This window comes from Mobula hypostoma, chromosome 5 (assembly GCF_963921235.1).
Source record: "Mobula hypostoma chromosome 5, sMobHyp1.1, whole genome shotgun sequence".
NCBI classification, from domain to species: domain Eukaryota; kingdom Metazoa; phylum Chordata; class Chondrichthyes; order Myliobatiformes; family Myliobatidae; genus Mobula; species Mobula hypostoma.
The window spans coordinates 137,950,288-137,967,657 of NC_086101.1; positions in this window are offsets into that span (position 1 = coordinate 137,950,288).

The window sequence follows — 17,370 nt, forward strand, 5'->3', positions numbered from 1 at the left end:
CAATCCCCCTTTTTAATGTTGACATCTTCCGTCATATACTGAAGCAAAGTATTCATTAAGGAGCACCCACACCTCCTCCGACTCTAGGCACATTTAATCTTTTATCCCTGATTGGTCCTACCCTCATTCTAGTCATCCTCCTACCCTCATTCTAGTCATCCTCCTGCTTACATACCTTGCCTTGGGGTTTTCCTTAATCCTACTTGCCAAGACCTTCTCACCTCCCCTTCCGTTTCTCCTAATTCTATTCTTAAACTTCTTCCTAGCTACCTTGTAACTGGAGTCTGTCAATCCTTGCTTCCTAAACCTTAAGTATCCTTCTTTCTTACTCTTAACTAGATGTTCCACATCTCTTGTCAACCATGGTTCAAAGATCAAAGTAAATTTATTATCACAGTACATACATTTCAACATACACTACCCTGACATTGATTTTCTCAGAGGCATTTAGAGGAAAATAAGGAACTATAACAGAATTTATGAAAAACTATAAATAACAAAGACTAACAACTAATAAGTAAATAAATAATAAAGAGCATGAATTGTAGAGTCCTTGAAAGTGGGTCTGTAGGCTGTGGAGTCAGTTCAGAGTTGAGTAAAGTCATTTCAAGAGCCTGGGGTAATAACTGTTCATGAAACTGGTGGTCAAGGACCTAAGGCTCCTATACATCTTGCCTGATGGGGTTCTTGATGATGGGTGTTACTTTCTTGTGGTAGGGCTTCTTGTAAATGTGCTCAATGATGGGGAGGGCTTTGCCTGTGGTGGTCTGGGCTGTATCCACCCCTTTTGTAGACTTTTCCATTCCTGAGCATTTGTGTTTTCATACCAGGCCATGATCCAACCAGTCAGGGTACTCTCCACTGCACATCTACGGAAGTTTGTCAAAGTTTTAGCAGAGAAATGGCAGGTGGAGTTTAACCCGGATAAATGAGAGGTGTTGCACCTTTGTAGGACAAATGCAAGGAGACAGTGCACTGTTAAGGTGAGGCTAAGCGGAGAGGTCTCAGGGTCCAAGTTCATATCTTTGAGAGTGGCCACACAGGTCATTAGGGTGGTCAAGAAGGCTTGTGGATTGCTTGTTTTTATTAGTTGGGGCATTGAGTTCAGAAGTCGAAAGGTTATGTTGCAACTTCATAGAACTTTGGTTCAGCCACATATACAGTTCTGATTGCACTACTATGGGAAGGATGTTGAGGTTTTGGAAGGGTGCAGAATAGGTTCACTAGGATGCCGCCTGGTTTAGAGGGCATGTGCTATCATGAGAGGCTGGACAAACTTGGGTTATTTTCTCAGGAGTGGCGGAGGCTGAGGGGAGATCTAATGGAAGTTTATACGATTATGAGAGGCACAGATAGAGTAAATAGGGAGCATCTTTTTCTCAGCGTAGAAATATCTAACAGCAGAGGGAATGCATTGAAGGTGAGATGGGGTAGGTTCAAAGGGGATGTGAGGCATTAGTTTATCTATTCAGAGAGTGGTAGATGCCTGGAGAGCACTGCCTGGTATGGTGGTAGAGGCAAATACATTAAAGGCTTTTAAGAGATGATTAGATAGGCACAGAATTATGAGGAAAATGGAGAGATACGGACATTGTGTAGGTAGGAGTTATTCATTTTGGGCATTCTTTCGATTTATTTTTTAGCTGATTTAGCACAAATTGTGGGATGAAGGGCCTTTTCCTGAGCTGTACTGTGCCATGTTCCATGCCAAAGCTATGCAAATCTAAGAAAGTAGTAGCACTGTTATGCCTTCATTCTGATGGCACTTACATGCTAGTCCCAGGACAGATCCTCTGATATGGTAACACCAAAGAATTTAAAGTTACTGACCCTCTCTATCTCCAGTCCCCTAACGAGACCCCTGGCTTCTCCCTCCTGTAGTCAGTAATCAGCTCCTTGTTTTAGCTGACTTTGAGTGAGATCACATTGTTGTGGCACCATTCAACCAAATTTTCAATCTCCCTCCTATATGCCAACTCATCACCACCTTTGATTTGGCCAACAGTGGTGCCACCAGCAAACTTAAATATAGCATTAGATTTGTACTTGACCACACTGCTTCTTCTCCTTAAGCCCATCACCCTACTGGAGCATAGGCCACTTACAGTAGCTTGCCAGAGATCTCTGTCCTGGGCCAGTCTTTGAAGTTGTTCCCAGGTGTAGCCCATGTTCTTAGTGTATCCTTCCTCTCCCAGGAATGATGTCTTAAGAGGTTCTGTTGGCATTTCTGGGTTTCCATGGGATGAGGTTGCTAGCCTCCTCTTTTCACAGCTGGGCTTGGGACCATCCATGGCAGAGTTTTAACTGCGCAGTCATAAGGCAAGTAGAGCAGGGACTAAGCACACAGCCTTGTGGCGCACCTGTGCCGATGGAGATTGTGGAGGAGATGATGTTTCCAATCTGTGCTACCTAGGACGTGCAAATGAGGAAATTGAGGATCGAGTTGCACAGGGTAGTATTAAGAGCCAGAATCTCGGAGCTTAGTGATTAGTTTCAAGGGGATGATGATGTTGAATGATGTGCTGTAGTCAATGAAGTGTTTTTGATGTATGCAGCTTCATTGAACAGATGTTCTAGAGCTGAGTGAAGAGCCAATGAAATGGCATCTGCTGTTGACTTATTGTGATGGTAGGCAAACTGGAGGTGATCTGATTCACTCCCCAGGCAGGAATTGATATGCCTCATGACCAACCTCTCAAAGCACTCCATCACAGTGGATGTAAGTGCATCCTACTATCCTTTCTCTGCCTCAATGGGAGAAATCTATCCAGAACCCCATGCAAGTGCTACCGAAACAACCTCCACATTTCCCTAAGGACATCCATTACCAATTTATGCTCCCAGTTCCAGCCTAACAGCTTCATAATTTGCCCTCCTCCAATTAAGTAATGTTCAATGCCTCCTGCTTTAATCTCTGTCCAAGGCTATGGTAAATGTCAGGGGCTTGTGGTCATTGTCTTAAATGCCCACCCACCAAGACATCTGGCACCTGACCAGGTTCATTGTCTAGTACCAGATGCAGTATGGCCTCTCCTATAGTCGGCCTCTCTACATACTGTGTAGTCACACTTAACAAATTCTGCACCATCTAAACCTTTTGCATTAAGGAGGTGTCAATTAAGATTAGGGAACCTGAAGTTATCCATGACAACAGCACTGTTTTTTTTTTACATCTTTCCAAAACCTTTTGCCTCCCGATTTGCATCTTAGTGTTTCTGTTGCTATTGGGCTGGGGAGAAGGGCTGAGAGGTCTACAGCATACTCCTAATAGAATTGCTCCCTTTCGGTTTCTTACTCAGCAACTCAGTAGGTGACCCCCTCCAGGATATCCTCCTCTTCTGCAACAGTGATACTATCGCTGTTTAGCACTGCCACCACTCCCTACCACCTCCCTTCCTGTCACTTTTGAAACATCTACATCCCAGAATATCCAGCAGCTATTCCTGCCCTTGTGACGGCCAACTCTCCACAATGGCCACAGTGTTGTAGCTCCGTGTACTGACCCTTGCTCCTGATACTTCCCTCATTAGAATAGACACATTTCAACCAATCCAACTGACTGCAATTAACAGACACAAAATGCTGGAGGAACTCAGCAGGCCAGGCAGCATCTGTGGAAAAGAGTAAACAGTCGTGGGCTGTGACCCTTCATCAGGACTGGAAAAAAAAGTTGAGAAGTCAGAGTAGGAAGGTGGCAGGAGAGAGGAGGAAGAAGTACAAGGTGGTAGGTGATGGGTGAAACAGGGGGAGGGGTAGTAAAGAGCTGGGAAGTTGATAGGTGAAAGAGATAAAAGGGCAGGAGAAGGAGCAATCTGATAGGAAAGGGTGAGAAGACCATGGATGAAAGGGAAGGGGGAGTAGCACAGGCAGGAGGTGATGGGCAAGTAAGGAGATAAGGTGAGAGAGGGAAATGGGAATGGGGAATGGTGAAGGGGGGGCAATTAGCGGAAGCTCAAGAAATCGGTGTTCATGCCATCAGGTTGAAGGCAACTGAGATGGAATATAAGGTGTGGGTCCCCCAATCTGAGTGTAACCTCAACGCGACAGTAGAGGAGGCCATGGACTGACATGTTGGAATGGGAATAGGAAGTAGAATTGAAATGGGGTCCACTGGGAGTTCCCACTTTTTCTGGCAGACATTGCATAGGTGCTTAGCAAAGCAGTATCCCAGTCTACAGCAGGGCTCACCAATATACAGGAGGCCACACCGGGAGCACCGGCTACAGTAGATCAGTGGTCCCCAACCCCTGGGCCGTGGACCGATACCAAGATACATAGAATGCAGGGGTGCAGTGGTAGCCTGAACTCACCCAGCACATCTTTAAGAAAAAAGCCGAAATAAACAGGCTAATTAATTGGGTGCTGCCCGGCACTTAAATGTCGGCCCAGATCAGAGGTGACGCAATCGGCAATCGTCTCTGATCTGGGCCGACATTTACGTGCCAGGTGGCAGCTAATTAATTAGCTTGTTTATTTTGGCTTTTTTCTTAAAAATGTACTGGGTGTGTTCCAGCTACCGCTGCACCGCTGCATTCTTCGCGGCCCGGTATCGGTCCGTGGCCCGGAAGTTGGGGACCACTGCAGTAAATGACCCCGACAGACTCACAGGTGAACTATCACCTCATCTGGAAGGACTGTTTGGGGCCCTGAATGGTAGTGAGGGAGGAGGTGTAGGGGCAGGTATGGCACTTGTTCCACTGCAAGGATAAGTCCTGGAGGGAGATCAGTGCGGAGGGACGAATGGACAAGGGAGTTGCATAAGGAGTGATCCTTGCAGAAAGTGGGGGGGAGGGAAAGATGTGCTTGATGGTGGAGATGGAGATGGTGGAAGTTATGGAGAATTATGTGCTGAACGTGAAGGCTACTTGCATGATAGGTGAGGAGAAGAGGAACCTTATCCCTGGTGGGGTCGTGAGAGGATGGGGTGAGGGCAGATGTGTGCAAAATGGAGAAAAGCAGGTGAGGGCAGATTTGGCAGTGGAGGAAGGGAAGCCCCTTTCTTTGAAGAAGGAGGACATCTCAATAGTTCTGGAATGAAAAGCCTCATTCTGCGAGCAGATGCGGTGGAGACAGAGGAACTGAGAAAAGGGGATGGCATTTTTACAACTGACGTGGTGGGAAGAGGTATAGTTCAGGTTACAAGTGACAGGGTGGCAAGAGAAAATTCCAGAAAATGCCTTCTCTTTCTCTTAACTCCCCCGTCTCTGCTGCACCCAAGTTTTGCAAAGCCTCTCTGTGATAAAGCAGCCAGTAAACTAGATCACATGAAGGCTGAAGGAGTTCTTTCCAAGTTTCAGCAGAGCCCATGGGCAACGCCAGTGGTCCCAATAGCCAAGAAGAATGGGCTTGTCAGGATCTATGGTAATTTCAAAGTCTCCATCAACCCAGTACTGAAAGTAGATCAATACCTTCTGTCCAGGATATAGAGGGTATCTTTGCAAACCCATCTGGAAGAAAACATCAGCAAAGTGGACTTAGCTGAGTCCTACCTACAGATGAAGATGGAAGAAGAGTCCAAAGTGCTTCTCACCATAAACACTCACAAAGGGTTTTATCACCATAATAGGCTTATTTTTGGAGCTGCATCTACACCTGCACTCTGGCAGAAGGCTAGGGACCAGGTGCTGCATGGCTATCCATGGATTCAGTGTTACCTGAACATCATTGTTACTGATAAGAATGACAAGGAGCCCGTCCAAAATCTCAAGACAGTGTTAAAAAGAATAGAAGATTATAAGTGTCAAGCTTGACACGGCAAGTGTAATTTTTTTTTAAACCAAGCATCATTTACTGAGGTCATACCATCAATGCACATGGATTACACAAGACAGCTGAGAAAATTCAAGCATCGGTGGATGCCCCAAGACCATAGAATGTGTCACTGTTAAGGTCATTTTTTGGGATTTGTCAATTACTATGACAGGTTCCTGCCAAACCAGACTACTGTGCTCCACCCCTTGAATTTATTACTACACATCAGGAAGAACTGGCAAAGGACAAAGCAAAGTGAAGTGCCTTTCAAAATGGTAAAGGAAATAGTGACGTCAAGCACTGTACTCATAGTGATTTCCCAGGAGAGACAGCACGTAGTCCATTAGCTCTGACACTTTAGCATCCCCAAGGCCAGGCAAGGAGAACAACCGTTTGGTGCGCTCAGACACCGATAGTCCAAAAGTCTGTAAAAGGTGAGTTTTCAGCAATTGGTATTTGTCATGTTCTGGTGGGTGGTGTAGTAGACTCACCACTCTCACAGCCATAGAATTTCTGAGCAGCGGTACCATGTAGTAAAATTTGGTGTTGTCAGTGGAAATTTCTCACAGCACAAATTGGGGATCAGCTTGTACAATCCAAGCAACAGCACTTTGCTCCCAAAATTCTGGCAGTTTCGAAGCGACTGCATTGACCGACATGTTCAATAACTCTGGAGACATCCTAGAGCATTGGGGTCACCGATGTAGGTTTTATGTTTTAGAAAAACCATAACAACTCATTTATTGTACTCCAAACACTGAACAGCAAGCACGGTAACCGAACTTCACATAATAATGTCATGTCAGACCAGCCTCTTAAAGTGAACCCCAACTCAATGTTGGTGGTTGTGAATTATGTATGTTTCCACCAATTACATTACCCAACAATAACAATGAGTGTGTCAGTAGAAAGGACTAAATTTTGGATTTCCAAACATATCAAGTAATCGACCACTTTTCAAATAAAAATTTAATTACTTTGTTGGTATATAGCCCAGTACATGATTAAACTAAGATGACAAACAGGTGCTAATCATCAATGACATAATGTGTTGAATGAACTAAGCTGATTAATTGAAGCAGAAATGGGTGTAAAAGAAGCAGAAATGGGCATAGAAGGACAACCTAACTAAAAGGTAAGTGTGTGGCAGATGTGACAATTTAATCCTCATATCAAGAATTCTTACATGGGGCAAGCGTGAGCATAGCATCAAGATATAGGGTGATTGTCCTACATTAGCAAGGATTCTCCTAAGCAGAAATTTCAAACCGACAGGAGATTCAAGATGTGCTGCCCAAGCTCTTCGGAAGAAGCACAAAGAAATGGGCAATGTTGAGAACCAGAAATACAGTAGTTGGCCACAGAAATGAGTGCAGCAGGCAAGAGAAACATCAAACTTCTGTCCCTTCTAAATCAGAAGAAATCTACCACTGCTATCAGCTCTGAATTTACAGAAATTACTGGAACCCAAGTATATGCCTCTACAATTTGGACAAGTCTTGTTTGGAGTGGTCTTCATGAAAGAGTTGTTGCCAAATAGTCATTTCTCCAAAGTGGAAACAAATCCCAAAGACGGACTTGTGCACAATAACGTAAGGACTAGAGTGCTGAACGAGGACAGCAAGTGCCTGGGTTGAGAAGTCAACATTTGAAACTTTTGGTTCAAACAAGAGGCAGTTTGACTGTTGAAGAGTTGGAGAGCGCACCATGGATGAGTCTGTGTCCATGGATCTGCAGCCAGTAATGAAGCATGGCAGAGGTTCCCTGCAGCCATGGGGCTACATTTCTGCAAATGGAGTTGGTGATCTGGTCAGAATTAATGGAACCCTCAATGCTGAGAATTACTGACAGATTCTTGTTCATCATGCAGTCCTATCAGGGAGATGTCTGATTGGTCCCAACTTCATTCTGCAGCAGGACAATGAACCCCAACACATGAACAAGGTTGGTGAAAAGAAGTACAAAGAGCTCTGCAAAAGATGGTCTGGCTCCATAGAGCCCTGATCTCAACATAATCGAGGCTGTCTGGGATGACCTGGAGAGACAGAAGCAAGCGAGACTGCCAAAGTCTGCAGAAAACCTGTGGCAAGTTCTCCAAGATGCTTGGAACAACCTACAAGGCAATTCTCTTGTAAATCCGCATGACAGTGTACCTAAGAGAATTCATGCATTTTTAAAGGCAAAGTTTGGTCACACCAAATACTGATTTGATTTTTTTTTGTTTACTGCTCTTTATGGTAATTTTTTGACATTTAGAACCTTTATTTTGTATTACTTTTGAAAGCATCATATATTCCATGTTGTCCAGTGAGACAGGTCCTAAAAAGCCAGTTGAATGCGAAGAACAAGATCAGAGCCACCAACACATTCACCCTACTAATCATCAGATACCCAACCGCAATAGTGTGCTGGCCAAGGAATGAACTGGATGCTGCTGACATCAAAACCCAGAAACTACTAACAATACATGGAGTATTCCATCCAAAGTCCAAGGTCGAGCAACTATACAACCACCAGAATAAAAAAGGGCAGGGACTTGGAAGTGTCAAGGCCACAATCCTGGAAGAAATGCAAAACATCCATGAGTATGTCAGGAAGCTGACCTGCTAGGAGAATACCTCAGACAGCAGGCAGGGGATATGGAAACGAGGTGGGTGAATCAGAGCCGGAGGACCAGAGGCCATTGGCAGGACAAGCCACTGTACGGGATGTACCATTGCCAGATATCAGAGGTGGCTGGCATAAGAAAATCCTACCAATAGCTGGAAATGGCAGGGCTGAGGGACAGCACAGAGGCGCTGTTCTTGGTTGCGCCAGAACAGGTGCTGAGCACAAAAGCAATAGAAGCAGGGGCTCATCAAACCGGACAAGACTCAAGATGCAGACTGTGCAAGGAATCTGCTGAAACCATCCAGCACATGGTAGCAGGGTGCAAGATGCAGGCAGGGACTGCTTACACTGAATGACACAACCAAGTTGCAGGAGTTGTGTCCAGGAACATCTGCGCTGAGTATGGATTGGACAATCCCAAGTCCAAATGGGAAACACCGGAGAAGGGAGTGGAGAATGACAGAGCTAAGATCCTGTGGCACTTCCAAATCCAGACTGATAAGCAGGCACTGGCCAACCAACCAGACATGGTAATACTGGACGAGGAACAGAAGAACACAATAGTAATAGATGTGGTAATGGTGAATGACGGTAGCATCACAAAGAAAGAATATGAGAAGCTGGAGAATTACCAGGGCTTGAAAGAGCAGATAGAAAGGATGTAGAAGGTTAAAGCTAGAGTAATCCTGCTGGTGATAAGAGCACTTGGAGCTGTAACACCTGGACTGGGAGAGTGGCTCCAACAAATCCCGGGAACGACTGAGATCTCGGTCCAGAAGAGTGCACTACTAGGAACAGCAAGGATACTACACCAAACCCTCAAGCTCCCAGGCCTCTGGTAGAGGACCTGAGATTGAGGGAAACATATACATACAACACCCTATACACAAGCACATTACAGCTAAGCAGGAGGATGATCTGCTTGCTTTTTAAACTTGCACTCATTCACCACAATTCGCCTGTGATCTCAAGCCTGGCAAAAAGTTCCCACAGACCCCCTGTCTCTTTTAACTCCCATGCTTCTACACATTATTGATACCATTTTGGTGTAGCTTGCTGGGAGGTGAAAAGATATCTGTTGAACTAGTGCTGGTCATCATAAGAAGCAGCATAAGGCATTGGAGCAAAATTAGGCCATTCGCCCCATCATGTTTGTTCCGCCATTCCATCATGGCTGATTTATTATCTCTCTCTCAACCCCATTCTCCTGGCTTCTCCCTGTAACCTTTGACTCCCTTACTAATCATAGTCATAGTCATACTTTATTGATCCCGGGGGAAATTGGTTTTTGTTACAGTTGCACCATAAATAATTAAATAGTAATAAAACCATAAATAATTAAATAGTAATATGTAAATTATGCCAAGAAATAAGTCCAGGACCAGCCTATTGGCTCAGGGTATCTGACCCTCCAAGGGAGGAGTTGTAAAGTTTGATGGCCACAGGCAGGAATGACTTCCTATGACGCTCTCTGTTGCATCTCAGTGGAATGACTCTCTGGTTGAATGTACTCCTGTGCCCAACCAGTACATTATGTAGTGGATGGGAGACATTGTCCAAGATGGCATGCAACTTGGACAGCATCCTCTTTTCAAACACCACCGTGAGAGAGTCCAGTTCCATCCCCACAACATCACTGGCCTTACGAATGAGTTCGTTGATTCTGTTGGTGTCTGCTACCCTCAGCCTGCTGCCCCAGCACACAACAGCAAACATGATCGCACCGGCCACCACAGACTCGTAGAACATCCTCAGCCTCGTCTGGCAGGTGTTAAAGGACCTCAGTCTCCTCAGGAAATAGAGATGGCTCTGACCCTTCTTGTAGACAGCCTCAGTGTTCTTTGACCAGTCCAGTTTATTGTCAATTCGTATCCCCAGGTATTTGTAATCCTCCACCGTGTCCACACTGACCCCCTGGATGGAAACAGGGGTCACCGGTACCTTAGCTCTCCTCAGGTCTACCACCAGCTCTTTAGTCTTTTTCACATTAAGCTGCAGATAATTCTGCTCACACCATGTGAGAAAGTTTCCTACCATGGCCCTGTACTCAACCTCATCTCCCTTGCCGATGCATCCAACTATGGCAGAGTCATCCGAAAACCTCTGAAGATGACAAGACTCTGTGCCGTAGTTGAAGTCCGAATCAATCCAGTAGTTGAAATCAATCTGAATCAATCAAACTTTGCTTTAAATATACACAATGACTTGTTTTCCACAGCCACCTAGTGCAATGAATTCCACAGATTTACCACCCTGTGGCTAAAGAAAATGCTCCTCATCTCTGTTCTAAGGGGACATCCTTCTATTCTGTGGTGTTGTCACAAGGAAGTAGCATCCATCCATCAGGGATCCCCACTGATCAGGTTCTGCTCTCTTCTCACTGCAGCCATCAGGAAGAAGGTACAGGAGCTTCAGGACTCCCACCACAAGGTTCAGAAACAGTTATTACCCTTCAACCATTGGGCTCTTGAACCTGAGGGAATAACCACACTCCATTTCACTTGCCCCATCACTGAACTGTTCCCACAACCTAGGGACTCACTTTCAAGGACCCTTCATCTCAAGTTCTTGATAGTTATTGTTTGTTTATTTATTTATTTATTACATCTTATTTTTCTTGTTTTCTATTTGCACAGTTGTCTTGTTTTTAACACTGGTTGTCTGCCATGTTGGTGCGATCTTTTATTGATTCTGTCCATGCTAGTATCTTTCCTAAAATACCATAGGCTCTTGTTTAGCAGCCTTGTGCAGCATCTTGTCAATGGCTTTCTGCAAATCCAAGTAAACGACATGCATTGACTTCCCTTTGTCTCAACCTGCCTGTTATTTCCTTAAAGAATTCCAATAAATTGGTCAGGCAAGATTTTTCCTTAAGGAAACCATGCTGACTTTGGCCTTTTTTATCACATGCCCTGAAACTTCATCCTTAATAATGGACTCCAACATTTTCCCAATCACTGAAGTCAGGCTAACTGGCCTATATCTTCCTATATTTTGCCTCCATCTCTTCTTAAAGAGTGGAGTAACATTTGCAATTTTCCATTCCTTTGGAACCATACCAGAATCTATTGATTCTTGAAAGATCACCAGTAATGCGCCACAATTCCTGCAGCTACCTCTTTCAAAACCCTGAGGTATAGTCCATCAGGTCCAGGTGACTATTCTACTGACAGATCATTCAGCGTCCCAAGCACCTTATCCTTACTATAGCGAATACACTTGCTTCTGCCTCCTGACAGTCTCGAATTTATGGCATACTGCTAGTATCTTCCACAAAACACTAATTAAGTTCATCCGCTATTTTATGTCCCCTATTACTATCTTTCCGGTGTCATTTTCTAGCAGTCCAATATCCACTCTTGCCTCTCTTTTACTCCTTATATATCCAAAAAAATTGGGGTCCTCTTACATATTATTGACTAGCGTACCTTCATTTTTGGGTGCCATGTAGTGTAGCAGTTAGCACAACACTATTATAGCTTGAGACATTGGAGTTTGGAGTTCAATCTGTAAGGATTCTGTACGTCCTCCATGGAATTCACAGAGTTTCCCCCGGTGCTCTGGTTTCCTCCTGGAAAGATGTACCAGCTAGGTTAATTGGACATTGTAAATTGTCCCTTGGGGGCCGGCTGGTGGCACAACGACATTGGTGCTGAAACTGGGAGCAAAGGTTCCCGGGTTCGAAACTAGTTGGGTCCGCGCCCGAGTACACTTTCCATCTGTGCCGGGTTGAGTGTCAAGACCCCAACTCAACCTCGTAAAACAAAGGGAAAAAACTGCAAAAATGTCTGTGTGAGGAGTGGTGGGCTACACAGTCTCTCTCTCTCTCTCACTCTGTGCCTTGGAAAAAGCCATGAAAATTCCATCACCACGGACACGTAGATGCACACACACAAGACACACATGCACAGACTCGCAGGCACACACCAAAAAAAAAAGTAAATTGTCCCTTGATTGGGTTAGGGTCAAACCAGGGCTGTTGGTGGACGCTGGAGTGACGCTTCTTGAAGGGCCTGCTACACTCTGTATCACTAAATAAATACTTAATCTTTTCTCTCCTTATTGCTTGTTTAGCTGCCTTCTGTTGGTTTTGAAAAGCTTCCTAATCCTCTAACTTCCCACTGATTTTGCTATATTGTATGCCCTCTTTTGCTTTTATATTGTCTTTGACTTCCCTTGTGAGTCACGATTGCCTCATCCTCCCCTTAGAATACTTAATCTTTCAATTGTAACTATTCTGTACCTTCCGAATTGCCCCGGAAACTCCAGCCATTGCTGTCCTGCTCTATCTCTGCTAGTGTCATCTTCCAATCAACTTTGGCCAGATCCTCTGTGATTCCATTACACTACTGTAACACCGATACATCTGATTTTAGCTTCTCCCTCTCAAACTGCAGGGTGAATTATATCATCAATGCCTTCTAAGATCCCTTTACTTTAAGTTCCCTAATCAAATCTGGCTCATTACACAATACCCAATTTGTAGGCATTCTTCAAATTCCTTCTCTTGGGATCCAGCACCAACCGGATTTTCCCAATGTACTGTACCTGCATGTTGAAATCCCCCACAACAATCGTAACATTGTCCTTTTTAAATGACTTTTCTATCTCCTGCTGTATCCCACATCCTAGCTACTGTTCTAAGTCCTGTATATAAGGGATTTTTACCCATGCAGTTTCTTAACTTTACTCACAAGAATTCTACATCTTTCCATCCTATGTCACCTTTTTCAAATAATTTGATTTTATTTTTAACCAAAAGAGCCACCCCACCCCTCTGCCTACCTGCCTATCCTTTCAATACAATTTGTATCCTTGGATGTTTAGCTCCCAACTATGATCTTCTCTCAGTCATTCCAACATTGTCATACCAGCCAATCTCTAATTGTACTATAAAGTCTGATTTATACTTGTGCATACCAGCTTACGCTGTAGCCTACGCAAGTGGGCTATGCCGTTGTGAGCATTTATACTTGTGCGTTGGTGCTTCTGCATCGCTCTGCAATTCGCACACGTCACGCATGCGCACACACCTGCCTGTGCAAGGCTTCATGGTCATGGTAGTCTTTCTCGGGATAAACAAGTTTAAAGCGAGCGACACACATCAAAGTTGCTTGTGAACGCAGCAGGCCAGGCAGCATCTCTAGGAAGAGGTGCAGTCGACGTTTCGGACCGAGACCCTTCGTCAGGACTAACTGAAGGAAGAGTTAGTAAGAGATTTGAAAGTTGGAGGGGGAGGGGGAGATCCAAAATGATAGGAGAAGACAGGAGGGGGAGGGATAGAGCCGAGGGCTGGACAGGTGATAGGCAAAAGGGGATACGAGAGGATCATGGGACAGGAGGTCCGGGAAGAAAGACAAGGGGGGGGACCCAGAGGATGGGCAAGGGGTATATTCAGAGGGACAGAGGGAGAAAAAGGAGAGTGAGAGGAAGAATGTGTGTATAAAAATAAGTAACAGATGGGGTATGAGGGGGAGGTGGGGCATTAGTGGAAGTTAGAGAAGTCGATGTTCATGCCATCAGGTTGGACGCTACCCAGACAGAATATAAGGTGTTGTTCCTCCAACCTGAGTGTGGCTTCATCTTTACAGTAGAGGAGGCCGTGGATAGACATGTCAGAATGGGAATGGGATGTGGAATTAAAATGTGTGGCCACTGGGAGATCCTGCTTTCTCTGGCGGACAGAGCGTAGATGTTCAGCAAAGCGGTCTCCCAGTCTGCGTCGGGTCTCGCCAATATATAAAAGGCCACATCGGGAGCACCGGACGCAGTATATCACCCCAGTTGACTCACAGGTGAAGTGTTGCCTCACCTGGAAGGACTGTTTGGGGCCCTGAATGGTGGTAAGGGAGGAAGTGTAAGGGCACGTGTAGCACTTGTTCCGCTTACACGGATAAGTGCCAGGAGGGAGATCAGTGGGGAGGGATGGGGGGGACGAATGGACAAGGGAGTCGCGTAGGGAGCGATCCCTGTGGAATGCAGGGGGCGGGGGGGGAAAGATGTGCTTAGTGGTGGGATCCCGTTGGAGGTGGTGGAAGTTACGGAGAATAATATGTTGGACCCGGAGGCTGGTGGGGTGGTAGGTGAGGACCAGGGGAACCCTATTCCTAGTGGGGTGGTGGGAGGATGGAGTGAGAGCAGATGTACGTGAAATGGGGGAGATGCGTTTAAGAGCAGAGTTGATAGTGGAGGAAGGGAAGCCCCTTTCTTTAAAAAAGGAAGACATCTCCCTCATTTAAAGTGAGCGTCTTTTCTCGTAAAAGCGAAATGTGTCCTCCATAATTTCGGAGGTCTGTAAAGCTTTATGGAAAGCATTGCAGCCAGAGTTCCTTCCCTGCCCTTCAGTCGGCCAATGGGAAGCTATTGCAGCGTAGGAGGAAATGCGATGCTACCAAGTGGACCAATCACAGCTGTTGCGGTCTGCGTTGTTGCGACGCGTAGTTACATTTTGGGAAAGGTGCGCGTCAGGCTACGGCGTACGGATCCGCGTAGGCTCTGTGTAGGGTTCGCGGCTACGCCGTCGATTTGTCACACAAGTATAAATCAGCCTAAGATTCTCTACCTTATTCCACATACTGCATACATTCAATATAACACCTTCAGCCCTGTATTTGTCCCCCTTTTCTATCTTGGCCCCATGTTACCCTTCAACTCATTGCACTGACTGCAAATTTGCTCTATCATCTCCCTGTCCTTCCTCACAGTCTCACTACACACTGCATTTACCTGTATACCAACTGCCCCATCCTGAGCCCTATCGCCCTGGTTCCCATCCCCCTACCAATTTAGTTTAAACCATCCCCCACAGCTCTAGCAAACCCGCCCACAAGGATATTAGTCCCCCTCGAGTGCAAGGGTGACCCATCCTTTTTATACAGATTATATCTTCCCCAGAAGAGAACCCAATGATCCAGAAGTCTGAAACTCTGCCCCTTGCACCAGTTCCTCAGCCACACATTTATCTGCCAAATCATCCTATTCTTACCCTCACTGGTGCATGATGCAGGCAGTAATCCAGAGATCTACAATCCTTGCGGTCCTGCTTTTTAGCTTTCCAGTTAACTCTATTTTCTGTCTTCAGGACCTCATCTCCTTTCCTACGTATGTTGTTGGTACCGATGTGTTCACCCTCCTTCAGAATGTAGTGGCCCAATCTGAGACATGCCTGACACTGGTACCTGGGAACCACCATACCCCGCAGGCATCTCTCTTTTTCAGAATCTCCTGTCTACTCCTCTAAAACATGGAATCCCCTATCACTACTACACTCCTCTTCTTCCCACTTCCCATCTGAGCCAGAGACGCAGTCGCTGCTGCTTTCTGCGCCCCCTCCCCGCAACAGTATCCCAAGCAGTATACTTATCATTGAGGGGAATGGCCCACAGGATTACTCTGCACTGGGTGCCCACTTGATTGTTTATGGATTCTACAACTATCCCAGTTTAAACAATGGCAATGCTACACAATAAACTGGAAAGTTGCTCCATTGTATAAAAGTGACATAACCTTCCCATTGACTATGTAGTGGTTACTTCCACCGGTATGGCCATGGGTAGATAAACCTATAAGTATATTGGGTGATGTTATAATCATAACAAAAGTTGTAGCAACTTTTCTTTAAGTCTGGGTGCTCTTCAGACCCCAATAGCAGTGCTACCAAGCCACCAGTGGATACTGAAGTCGCCTAGTCTGGATACCAAACCGGTGACGTTAGAGTTTAGAGTGTTGACTTGAAGATATGAATATTTCAGCACACTATGTCAGGTTGTTGCTTATTAAAATATTAGGACAGTTATAAACAGTTTGTTTATGCCCACTGGTCAGAAAGGATACATGCAAACTCTTTTCAGAGAATGGGTGTATTGTTTATGGGAAGTGGCGTGTCTTTATCAGTTCAGTGCCCCAAATTTATGTTATTCTTCTGATTAATCCATGACCTCCTCTAATGTCTTGATAAGGCCACACTCTAGTTGGAGAAGCAAAACCTCATATTTTATCTGGGTAGCCTCCAACCTGATAGCATGAACATTGATTTCTCAAACTTCCAGTAAAATTTTCCCCTCCCCTTCCTTCATTTTCCATTCCTCATTCTGGTTCCCCTCTCAACCCTTCACTTTGCACCTGCCCATCATCTCTCTCTGGTGCTCCACCTCCTTCCCTTTCTTCCATCGTCCAATCTCCTCTATTAGATTCCTTCTCCAACCCTCTCACCTTTCCCACCTCTCCCCTCTCAGCTTCTTACTTCATCCCACATTCCCTTCACCTGGTCTCTCCTATCACCTGCCAGCTTGTACTTCTTCCCTTCCTCCCACCTTCTTATTCTGACTTCTGTGTCTTCCTTTCCAGTCCTGACGAAATGTTTCAGCCAGAAATGTCGACTGTTTACTCTTTTCCATAGATGCTGGCTGGCCTGCTGAGTTCCTCCAGCAGTTTGTAAGTTTGTGCGTGTTACTGCCAGAAACATCGACTGCTTATTCTTCTTCGTAGGTGTTGCTTGACTTGCTGACTTCCTCCAGTATTTTGAGTGTGTTAGTCTGGAGCAAAGCACGAAGAGCTGGAGAAATTTAGCAGGTCAGGTCGTAACTACAGACAGAAATTGACAGTCAACATTTTGAGTCGAGACTCTTTATTTCTGTACTGAGATAGAATCGCTTCAAAAACAGCGGAGCCAGAGTCGACAAATAATATGCAGATAGGGTGGCAGGGGTTGGAAATTACATTAGCAGATGGAAGGTAACTTTACCTATCACGTACTGGTCAGTTTCTTTAAAAGTCAAAGAGCCTGCATCAGCCAGTTTCATGGACTGATTCCTTTAAAAATCAAAGAGCTACTTCATCTTTAAGGGTATTTTATCAGCACAGCCTGCAATTACCCCCAGCGCGCAGCGCACTACACACGTGGGATGTAATCTCAATTGAGAGTTCAGAGTTCAGCCGCCCGCCAGTGGGCGGGTCTTTCGTTTTACGCGTGCGCACTTGTAGTTTCCCCGGAGAGCGCAGGCGCAGGCT